Source organism: Euprymna scolopes, chromosome 16 (assembly GCF_053919585.1).
Source record: "Euprymna scolopes isolate OS-2025 chromosome 16, ASM5391958v1, whole genome shotgun sequence".
NCBI classification, from domain to species: domain Eukaryota; kingdom Metazoa; phylum Mollusca; class Cephalopoda; order Sepiida; family Sepiolidae; genus Euprymna; species Euprymna scolopes.
The window spans coordinates 146,534,937-146,546,750 of record NC_136497.1 but is presented as its reverse complement, the minus strand read 5'-3'; the positions used below and the strand labels follow the sequence as shown (position 1 = coordinate 146,546,750).

Below are 11,814 nucleotides of genomic sequence, written 5' to 3'. Positions count from 1 at the left end.
GAACCCCATGTAAAAAAAAGTAATTCAATACTCCGAAAACACCTTGTCTGAGTAAAACCCTTGACCATAAAACTCATAACAAAAAACTGCGTTTATGAGTTTTCCTGTAACTGTGTGAAACTCTATAAAGGTGAAACATAATTCCTCCTCCAAGTAAAACTAGAAGAATACCAAAAAGCTGTGATACGCAGAGAAATAAAACAAGGCCGATAGCCATTAGTCGCGTGCTCTTGTGTAATGAATGAATGTGTGAATGTAGGATTGACATGAAATTCTTAAAGATGAACTAAAATGACCGAGAAATGGGCCGAAATGACTTAAATAAATAAAACTATGACTTTAATGAACTTAAGGATTAATTGAATGCTTAAAAAATGACTGGAATCCTTCAAAAACAACTTGAATTATCTGGAGAATGACGAATGGCTTTGAGAGTGGCTGGTTGTAAAGTGGGTGATCATTTTACATTAAATTAATACAGAAAAGTGATCCCCCATCCAGTAGATATCTCACTGCTGATGCTATTCTCTATCTATATAAGAGCCAGGTACGTCCAAGGATGGAATACTGTTGCCACATCTGGGCAGGAGCTGCTAGAAAGGACTTGTCCTGCCTTGATAGAGTTCAAAATAGACTTCGTAGCCTCGTAGGAGATGTCCTTTTCTCCTCCTTACAACCTCTATCTCACAGAAGAGATGTTGCGAGTTTGTCTCTGATGTATCGTTATTTTCATGGAAAGTGTTCAACTGAGCTTCAATCTATGGTCCCCCCTCGCCAAACTTTCACAAGAAACACTCGTCTAGCTGTAAACACTATCAATAATTTCCCCCACTCTTTATCTGTGCCTAAACCTAAACATAGATTCCATGAACAAAGCTTCTTTCTTAGAACTGCACGCCTGTGGAATTGTCTTCTGTTTTCCTGCTTTCCGGCTGACTACAATATGGTTGTGTTCAAGTCTAAGGTAAATAAGTTCTTGATGAGCCGTTCCATATAAGTTATTAAATTTACCAAATTTTCATTACTAATGATTACTATATTGACCAACTTCTACTGTACACTCTTTAACCCTTATCCTTGAGTGGCCTCTGGGCCTTGATAATGTGGTGATGCCTTTGTAAAAAAAAAAAAAAAAAAAAAAAAGGCCGATAGCCATTAGTCGCGTGCTCTTGTGTAATGAATGAATGTGTGAATGTAGGATTGACATGAAATTCTTAAAGATAAACTAAAATGGCCGAAAAATGGGCCGAAATGACTTAAAGAAATAAATAGTAAATGACTTAGAATGACTTTAATGAACTTAAGGATTAATTGAATGCTTAAAAATGACTGGAATCCTTCAAAAACAACTTGAATGATCTGGAGAATGACGAATGGCTTTGAGAGTGGCTGGTTGTAAAGTGGGTGATCATTTTACATTAAATTAATACAGAAAAGTGATCCCCCACTTTATATCACAAAGTTACAAACATAAGTACATCATGTAGTAAGAACAGATACTACGCTTTGATCTTGACCAAAAGGCCAAGAAAAGGGTATTTATTTGCTCCCCCACCGAGCAAATAAGGCACAAGGCCGATTTTTAATGTGAGGAGTGAAGGGGAAATGAAGACCAGCTCCCCGGGGAGTACAGGGGATGGATAGTGACAATTGGTATGAAGGGTTTGACCAAGGTCTTATATGTGGGATTTCCCCAACATATCATCTTTGCTTGTAGTATCTGCCGGAACAGATGGTATTTATTTGCTCCCCCACCGAGCAAATTAGGCACAAGGCCGATTTTTAATGTGAGGAGTGAAGGGGAAATGGGGACCAACTCCCCGGGGAGTAGGGGAGTTGGATAGTGACAATTGGTATGAAGGGTTTCCCCTACATTGACCAAGGTCTTATATGTGAGGTTGCCCACACATATGGTCTTTGCTTGCAGTATCTGTCGGAACAGATGGTATTTATTTGCTCCCCCACTGAGCAAATTAGGCACAAGGCCGTTTTTAATGTGAGGTAAAAACCAGCTCCCCTAAAAGTAGGCAAAAAGGGGGCACTCTGGTTACCAAAAATAATAATTGTCCCAGTATAGAGGGTTTCCCCTCCATTGACTGGTACAAATTATCTTAAGTGCAGCATCTGTCGGAACAGATGGTATTTATTTGCTCCCCCACTGAGCAAATTAGGCACAAGGCCGTTTTTAATGTGAGGTAAAAACCAGCTCCCCTAAAAGGGGTCACTCTGGTTACCAAAAAAATTAATTGTCCCAGTATAGAGGGTTTCCCCTCCATTGACTGGTACAAATTATCTTAAGTGCAGTACCTGTCGGAACAGATGGTATTTATTTGCTCCCCCACTGAGCAAATTAGGCACAAGGCCGTTTTTAATGTGAGGTAAAAACCAGCTCCCCTAAAAGTAGGCAAAAAGGGGGCACTCTGGTTACCAAAAATAATAATTGTCCCAGTATAGAGTGTTTCCCCTCCATTGACTGGTACAAATTATCTTAAGTGCAGCATCTGTCGGAACAGATGGTATTTATTTGCTCCCCCACTGAGCAAATTAGGCACAAGGCCGTTTTTATGTGAGGTAAAAACCAGCTCCCCTAAAAGGGGTCACTCTGGTTACCAAAAATAATAATTGTCCCAGTATAGAGTGTTTCCCCTCCATTGACTGGTACAAATTATCTTAAGTGCAGTATCTGTCGGAACAGATGGTATTTATTTGCTCCCCCACCGAGCAAATTAGGCACAAGGCCAATTTTTAATGTGAGGAGTGAAGGGAGGGGGAAGGGAAAAAGGGGACCAGCTCCCTAGAGGTGGGAAATGGGAGCTGGTTAATGGTCAGGCATGTGGGGTTGCCCCCACATCTGGTCTTTGCTAGTCATAGCTAGTCATAGCTTGCAGTATCTGCCGGAACAGATGGTATTTATTTGCTCCCCCACTGAGCAAATTAGGCACAAGGCCGTTTTTAATGTGAGGTAAAAACCAGCTCCCCTAAAAGGGGTCACTCTGGTTACCAAAAATAATAATTGTCCCAGTATAGAGGGTTTCCCCTCCATTGACTGGTACAAATTATCTTAAGTGCAGTATCTGCCGGAACAGATGGTATTTATTTGCTCCCCCACTGAGCAAATTAGGCACAAGGCCGTTTTTAATGTGAGGTAAAAACCAGCTCCCCTAAAAGGGGTCACTCTGGTTACCAAAAATAATAATTGTCCCAGTATAGAGGGTTTCCCCTCCATTGACTGGTACACATTATCTTAAGTGCAGTATCTGCCGGAACAGATGGTATTTATTTGCTCCCCCACCGAGCAAATTAGGCACAAGGCCAATTTTTAATGTGAGGAGTGAAGGGAGGGGGAAGGGAAAGGGGGGACCAGCTCCCGAGAGGTGGGAAATGGGAGCTGGTTAAGGTCAGGCATGTGGGGTTGCCCCCACATCTGGTCTTTGCTAGTCATAGCTTGCAGTATCTGCCGGAACAGATACTACACTTTGATCTTGTTTATATATTTTATTGAGAAAGAAAAAATTGAACATAAAAAAAAACGTACAAAAAATTCAATTCAACAAAATTAGGCACAAGGCCCTACAAGAAATTGGGAGGGGGAGGGTACAGGGTCTTTTTGACTATGTAACAGATGAGACTTTGAAGTCTTACTCTTGACTGGCAACATTTACCAAAATACCTCAATCACTCTGTGGATCCTAATCTAACTAATAACCCCAGCGTTCAATGTAAAATTTAACTATGTACAATTTGTATATTCATTTCTGTATGTTGTGTGTGCATTTTTTTTTTTTTTTTTTTTTTTGTGTGTGTGTGTGTATGTGTGAGAAAATAAAGTTCGATTTCATTAGAAAGAGTTCTTGAATTAATTGGCATAAAATGTTCGTGGAGTGGGAAAAAACTAATGAAAATGTTCATTTAAAAAATAAGGAAAAAACTACTAATGTGTTGTTAGTAAGACCCCCCTGTACTATTCTATGTGGCTAGATCCCCCACTGTTTTCCGGGGAACCGAAAACAAGCAGAGCATCCCTAATGGGGTTTGGGGAAGTCGCCTTAATGGAGGTGGGAGAAAATAAAGCAACGGATGGAGGGGGTAGGAAGGTGACCTCTGAGTAGGGGGATGACCGGGAGCATCGGAAAATAAAGATGAGGAGCAGGGGGGTTGGGCAGACTCAGAGGTTCTCTAATACCAAAAAATAAAACAAGGAACAGGATCTCATTTGTACCACCAGTCAAGAGTTACTTTACTGAACTTATAATGCTAACCTAGGCGGGATGGGTTCCGTAGGACCCAGCACCGCCCATGCCATGCCTAAGGAGGGAACACGTATTGAAACTTGGCTCCTCGACGGATGCACAAACTAGTGCTGTGCACCCACCTCTTGTCAAATTCCACTCTAGGCAACCTCTTCCAATCGCATCTGATCTTTACTTTAAGCAAATGTTTAAAGTAAACGATCAGATCCCGATCAGGAACAGATGTCCCTTCGTGGACCAACTTGAGGCGCGCGATCCAAATGGTCATGCGCGCTACTGCTAGGATCGCCAGGAAAACCAAACTTTCCTCCCTGGGGAACGGCGGCTCCATGTTGTACACAAAAGTTCCTACGTCGAGATCGAGCAGACACTCGGCATCGATGCGAGCTGTTACCCCCTCGACGTACCTTAATAGGGGCTGTATCCGGCTGCAACTAAAAAATGCGTGCTCGATTGTTTCGGGCTCGCATTCGTCACAGCACGGACAGAAGCGGCTGGTATGTTCTTTATACCGGAAAAGTACGTCGAAAAGGGGCAGCGCATTTCGGACCAGTCGCCAAGTCAGGGAGAATTCCGAGTTATTCAGAATCTCCCGTCCCGGCGCCCAACGCCATTGAGAACGGACAACCTCCATCGACCATCCCATCCGCCTACAAAGTGGATCCTTCGCGGTCCCCTCCACTAAATCCCGATACAGTTTCTTCCTTGGCTGATCGAGGACATTGGTCCCCGGCAAAGCTCTAAGAGCGGTTCGGCATTCGGAGAAGAACTTGGACTCCCCCTTCGGTCTACGACGACCTTCTACCGAAGGGTTGGGTTTGAGATTGGGAAACGAGTTCTCAACCACAGGGACCCAAGGAGCGTCTCCTTCAAGCGAACGACCCAGGAAAGCCAATCTCTCGGCGTTTCTATGACACAAGAGACTGGGCTGACCCAGGCCTCCCTCGCTCGGATTTTGAACACAGACCTCTCTGCAGACATAATGCTTACCCTCGTTCCACAAAAGTGAATCGAGGCGCCCTTGTAAGCGGGTTAGTCGTTCTGCAGGGAGAGGAAGTACAGACAAACGGTAAAGGATGAGCGGAAAGACGTATGTAGCACACGCCTCCGCCCGACCCTTCAAGGACAATTTCCTTCCAATCCAAGTCTTTACTGACGATTTGACCTTAGACTGTACTTCCGACCAATTCTTTTCCAGCTGAAGTCCCGGTCCAAACCAGACACCGAGAATGCGGACCGGTCCATCGGTCCAGCTGAAAATACCTGGAAGCGAGTTTACCCCGGTCCAGGCCCCCAACCGCAGGCCAACAGACTTGCTACGGTTGAAGATGGCCCCTGTTACTTCTTCGTATCGAGCGAGCGCCTCGACCACCGCTTGAACGTCCGTGAGGCAAGACACGAACACGGTGACGTCATCGGCGAACGCGGAAACCCTGGCTCGTGTGCCTCCAGGGAGAGCTATTCCGCGCAGGACTGGTGTAGCCGCCTCGTCCCTTAACTTGCGAAGGAGGGGTTCCAACGCCAGGACATACAACAGAGGCGACAGCGGACAACCCTGTCGCACCGACCGAGAGACAGCGAATGACTCCGACAGCTTACCGTTGATCTGCACCGCTACCGTCGGCCTGTCATACAGAACAAAGATCCACTTGCGGAAGTCCGGATTAAATCCGGCAGCCTCTAGCACAGATCCTAGGAACCGATGGTCGACCCTATCGAATGCCTTGGACTGATCCAAACTGATCAGCGCGGCTTCGGCGTCGTCTTCTGTCCCCTCTATGATCGAGCGTATCAAGTGCAAATTGTCTTGAATCGATCTCCCCTTCACAGCATAAGTCTGGTCCGGTTCGATCAAGTCAGTGATGACAACCTGCAAGCGATTCGCAAGAATCTTTGCCAAAATCTTTAACTCTGTGTTTAGCAGAGTCAAGGGCCTAAAATCATCAAAGTTTTCCCTCCCACCATGCCGTTGACCTTTCCTCAGCAATGTGATCACACCCTTGGTCACCTGTCCAGGGATGGAACCCTGGGCAAACCAATGGTTGAACATATCCTTCAGAATAGGGACCAACATGGGCGACAGCCTCAAGTAAAACTCGTAGGGTAAACCATCAAGCCCCGGGGATTTGTTATAGCCGACCTGCTTCAACGCAGTAATGACCTCATGTTCAGTAATAAGACCATCACAGCTAGCCGCCCGAGCCGCCGTGAGGCGGGGCGAGTCAGCCAAATAGCTGCCAAACTCATCAACCCTGAGTCCGGGTAGTTGGGTGAAGCGCACCGATAGATGCTCCCGAAACCCCTCGCAGATCTCCCGAGTCGATACTAAGGGCTGTCCTTCCAGGTTATGTACTTTACGAATGTACCCATCCGAACCGCGCCTTAAAGCAGCCTTACGCTCAACAGCGTCAACATTCACAGCCTCGTTAGAAACTTTCTTTAACCTAGCCCTAACTACTTGACCTTCATACCGCTCGCTAGCCAAGCGGTTGAGATCTTGTTTAGCTAGTGCTAACTCTAGGGGGTCCCCCCCCTCCACCGCCCGGGTCAGCTTATCCTCTAAACGCTTCTTTGCCTTAGCCTTATCTATCGCGAGGCGTTGGCTATACTGGACAGAGAAGCGCCTAATTTTGGCCTTGAGACTAACCCACCACTTACTCCCTGTAACCGCCCCCACTAAAGCCCGCTGAATTAGCTCAGTGACCTTCAACCGGTAGTCCTCCAGCTCCAACAAGGTGCTGTTGAACTTCCAGTATCCGGCCAGTTTAGGCCTAGCGCTTAAGCTCAAACGGGCCATAACAAGTTTATGGTCCGAGTGTCCTAGCAAGTGGAACGTGGGGCAAGATAGGAAGTCTACATCGCCTCTTCTAACTAACATCCGATCCAAGTAAGTGCTTGGATGGGAAGGCACTACAGGATGCCACGTCCACATCTCCCGCCCCGGATGATCCAGACGAAATCTGTCGACGAGATCGCACGAGGCCATCAGGTCAGACAGACTGCTGTCACACCACGCCGACCCGCTAGTCCCCCCGACCTTATCTATTTTGGGATCAAGGATTGCATTCCAATCCCCCATTAAAACTAACCGTTCCGGATCCACTAAGAAGCCCTCCAACCGTCGAAAAAAGGTTGCCCTCTCTACAGCAGCATTGGGAGCATAAACAGCAACAATCCGAAAAACACTACAATTAACAGCAACATCAACAACAAGCGCCCGCCCGTCCTCGCCTGCGTGAACAACATTCACCGACGCTGACAGGGTGCGACTCACTAGCAAGGAGATTCCACGACTATAGGTATTGCCATATGCTGAGTAGACATCGTAATCGTTTACCAGCACCTGACAATCCGCGTCACAAACAAAGTGGGTCTCCTGGATAGCGGCAATATCTACCTTGAGGGACACCAAGTCTCTCACAACGCGCGAGGCCTTGCTTCGACACCTGATGCCCCTCACATTCAATGTAGCCAAGTTCAAAGACATGATCACTTACCTCAAGCACTGTCACAGACGGGTCTGAAATCCCGGGCAGTGAGGACATGGCAGGCCTGGCCAAGGCTGCCGGTAAGTAAATCCGATGAAGGTGATCCATCCTTGGCCACGCCCCCCACGTCCAGGGGGAAGGTTAGTTTGAGTGCCCTGTATAGCGATGGGTGTACATACATGGGGATTCTACCCTCACATTTAAAGAAAATGTTGGTCAGTGAAGGATGGTCCCTATCCACCAGCTGCTGGCCTGGGATCGCATTCTTCGCTGCCTTAATCATTGCCCACATTCCTCCAGTCCTACCGTCCTTGTTGACCCTAACGAAAGTGGTCAACAAGGGAGCGTCCTTGAATTTAGTGGGGTCTGTTACTAGGTCTCCACCGACTTTTTCAAAGTTTTTGAGTTTATTGTACCGGACCTTCTGTTGTCCTTTAAGGTCCGGAGCCGGTTGGAGAGGGTCTGTTTCACAAATCCTGCTTCCTGGCAGGAAGGGGAGCTTTTTGGTCCGTTCAGTGCGGACTTTGGGAGTGGGGGAGGGGACCTCTTTTGGTTGATGGGGAGGCTGAGCGCTTGGGGAGGGGGTAGCTTGCTCGTTTTCTTCTTTTTGGCTCCTGTCACGGGATGAGGGGCGGGAAGAGTTTCTTGGGGCCTTTATAGGAGAGGGGGAAGGTTGTTCGGGTTGCTGGGGTGTTGGGATCACAGGGGGCTCATCCTGTGTTGTTGTTGCGAGGGAGTCCTTCTCAGTCTCAGTGGGGGTAGGAGGGTTTGCGAGTGTCTTGCGGCTTTTCCTCCTTCTGGCCCTCCTGATCTCTGTTGCGCTCAGGGCCATAGAGACTGTTGTTGTCTCTTCCTCTGCCTCTGACGCGGCCTCCTCCTCAGATTCTGGTAGTTTCCTCTTGTTTGAGGAGGAGGGTGTCTGTGTGTTCATTTTCTCCGTCTCGCTCTTCGGTTGTTCTTGGTCTTGGGTGACTGTCTGCAAGGATGGCTGTTTGTTGATCTTGCCTTTCTTTACGACCGTCACCCAGCCTGTCGGTGCCTCTGGAGGATTTGCGGCCGGCGCGGGAGCAGCGGCTTGATTTGTTGTCACGCTTGTTCCCGCCGCTTTTGTGGGCTTCTTCCCTCCATTCCTCTTTGGACAGTCCTTCGCCATATGCCCTTGTTGTGTACACAGCCAGCAATGAGGCCTCCTCCCTTCCACTATAAGGGAGAGTGTCGACTCTCCGAACTTGAGTGTGGCTGGGATGGCGTAGAATCCAGCCTTGTCCAGGACCATCTGTACTTTGTAGTCCCCGGTCATGATGTTTCTTAATCCGCGGACCGGGGTGACTTCCTCTACGTCTCCATACTGGCTTAGGATAGCCCCCAGTTGTTTGGCCTCCATATAGCAGGGGACGTTTAGAGCAGAAACATTTGCTCTCCTCTTGTTCATATAGATGGGTTGGAGCTTTATGTTCCTGCTCTGATGGCAGGTCCTGGACAGCCTGACTGCGTCTTCGGAGGTGGGGAGCAGAACATCCCACTGTGCGTAACTCCTTCTACAGATGTAGTTGGCGGGAATGTTCTGCTCCAGCAACACGTTCATCATGGTGTCCTTGTTGACGCCCGTCAGACCCCTTGTCTTGGTGTCTGAAGTTATCAGCGAGAGCACTCTTTTCTCCAGAACTTCCACTTGACCCGGGAGGGGTTGGATGTTGTTCCCCTGGGTATACTCCTTGTAAGTGGAGTCGAAGAGTGCTCTGTAGTCTTCGGGCGTCAACTTCCCTTGCTGCTCTTTGGGGCCCCATGCCGGTCCTCCATCCTGGTGGCTGTCAGCTGGACTCGGGTTGGGGGGCGTAGCTGGTGTTGTGGGGCTCTCCATTGTTATGGGCATTTTTGGTTTCGGAACGGGGCCATTGCCAGGCAAAGTAGGCCATTGTGTCTTTGGCGTTGTTTCGTCCTGGCTTGGTTTGCTCTCCGGGCCGCTCCCCTTTCTTATTTTCTTCCTTTGCTGGGTGGCTGTCCCCTTGGGGGATGGAGGTGTCTCCCCTTCTGGTGCCGTGTTCCCAGCTGGAGCCTTGGTGGGTACTGTCAAGGGTGTCTCTCCTTCCAGCTTGCTTTTGTTACCACTGGCCGGAGAGTCACCCCTTTTCCGTATTTGGTCCTCTTGGGGAGTGTTGGGGGGCCAATCACTGTCTTCCCCGCCGAATAGTGAGCAGATGGAGGCTATTACGTCTTCATCCAGCGCCTCGGTTTGGTCCGCGGTGCTGATTTCCTCCTTTTCTGTTGGGGAGTCGCCCTTTGGGGGAGCGGGGGATGGGTTCCCCGGTCTTCCTCCCTTGGTTCTGCCGTCCTGGGGTGCAGCTGGTTGGCTGGGTTCTGCACTTTCCCCAGCTAGTGACTTAACGGCAGCTTTTTCCGCTGGGTTGCCCTCGTGGGGAGCGGTTGCAGGTGCTTTTTGGGGGGTCGCCGCGGGCTGCGGCCCTACCCTCCCGCTTTCTTCCAAGGTCGCCGCGCGCCGGGGCCCTACCTTGTTTCCTGGCGCCGTCTCGCCGGGAGATGCATCAGCTCCCTCACATAGGGAGTCGTTCGCAGTTGAGATGCTGCGCATTTGGGGTGACGTACCCCTCCTGCCTGGCATCGTGGCGGTTGCACTGGCCGCTGGCGCGGACCAAAGTGTAGTGGGGGAAAAGAAAACCCAGGGGAGTGGAGGGGGAGGAGGGGGAGGAGCGGACTTTGAAGAAATTAGAGTTTTTGACTTCCCCTCACGGGGATGTCGGGTTAGCAGCTCAGATCCCCCCGCGAGGGGGGAGAGCAGAGAAGAAAGACGCAGTGGGTGCTAGCGGGTCAGAGTGCCGCGTCGCAATTAAGAGAGAGAGGGGATAGGCATCCCTGCCCACAGAGGGGAGCAGAAACGAAGCACCCGCCCTACCCCACGTCACCCTACCCACTAACTTACCCCAACGGAAGCGAGAAAGAGAACCCTGTCTGCTCGATCCACTGGGAGAGCAGCGAAGATAGACAAAGTTTGGGCCTGGCAGGTCAGAGTGCTGCTCAGGCAATTAAGTGTGGAGAAATTAGACCATCCCAGTCTCGAGAAGTGAGACCGAAACGAAGAAAAAACAACATGCAAAAACAAAATGAAAAAAGAAGGTCTCAACTACCAGCGATAGTGGTGTTGGTCCCGAGATTCCAGTCTCCCAAAAGAGGGGATCGGTTTCCGGGTCCAAGCTTCCACAAATGTGGAGTCGGTCCTCTAGGTCCTGACTCCCCAAAGGAGGGGGTCGGTCCTTGCTAACAAAGGTTAGTACGAAAAAACACCTTAACCTAGCCCGAAAGCCCGGTGGTGGGTCAAGTTTAGTAACTGAGAGAACAGATACTACACTTTGATCTTGGCCAAAAGGCCAAAAAAGCCTAAAAAGCTAAGAACAGCATTTATTAACAACAGACCTTTGATCCTTACCAAAAAGACCAAGCACAAAAGTGTTACGGACAGACCGACTGAAGGAGTGACTTATAGAGTCGCTTGCACGCGACTAAAAATCTGCCCTAGCAGATCATATAGGGAGAGAAAAAGGCACCCATTCGCCAAGGTGGTATGATGTTAAAATACTAGATATAAAAGAAAGATGGAGAATTGGGAAATTCAAGGAAGCAGCACATATGATGAATAGCAACAACATCCTGGGCCGTGAAAGTATTGAATTAAACCACGTTTGAATCCGTTAATTACAAATTTATATAGGTAAAATAAGATAAAATAACAAAAAATACGCCCAACCCAAGGGAAATAATCCCCCTCCCCCGCCCCAAAAAATCACTTTCTTAAATGCGTTTTGCTAAAACAGAAAAAATAAACGAGCCGGATTTATTTTTGTTTGTTTGTTCCTTTGCAACGGTACCAGACGGTGTAGGGGTCCGAGAGAGACTTGAACTGTACCGACTCCGGTGTAATGGTCACCTCATAGTAATGGATGGTGTCTAAAAAGTCACTCAAAAATAGTCAAATGTAAAGATAACTTTTCAGTGACGTTTTGAACACCCAGTATAAAATAACGTCGATATCAGTGAAGTAAACAACATAAAATAAGAAATAG

The 11,814-nt window shown here is 48.4% G+C and overlaps 1 pseudogene; it reads right to left on the bottom strand.

Annotated features, from left to right (window-relative positions):
- Window positions 1-1,399: 1,399 nt before the first annotated feature.
- On the bottom strand, window positions 1,400-1,537 carry LOC145296530 (U2 spliceosomal RNA; annotated as a pseudogene).
- Window positions 1,538-11,814: the final 10,277 nt, after the last annotated feature.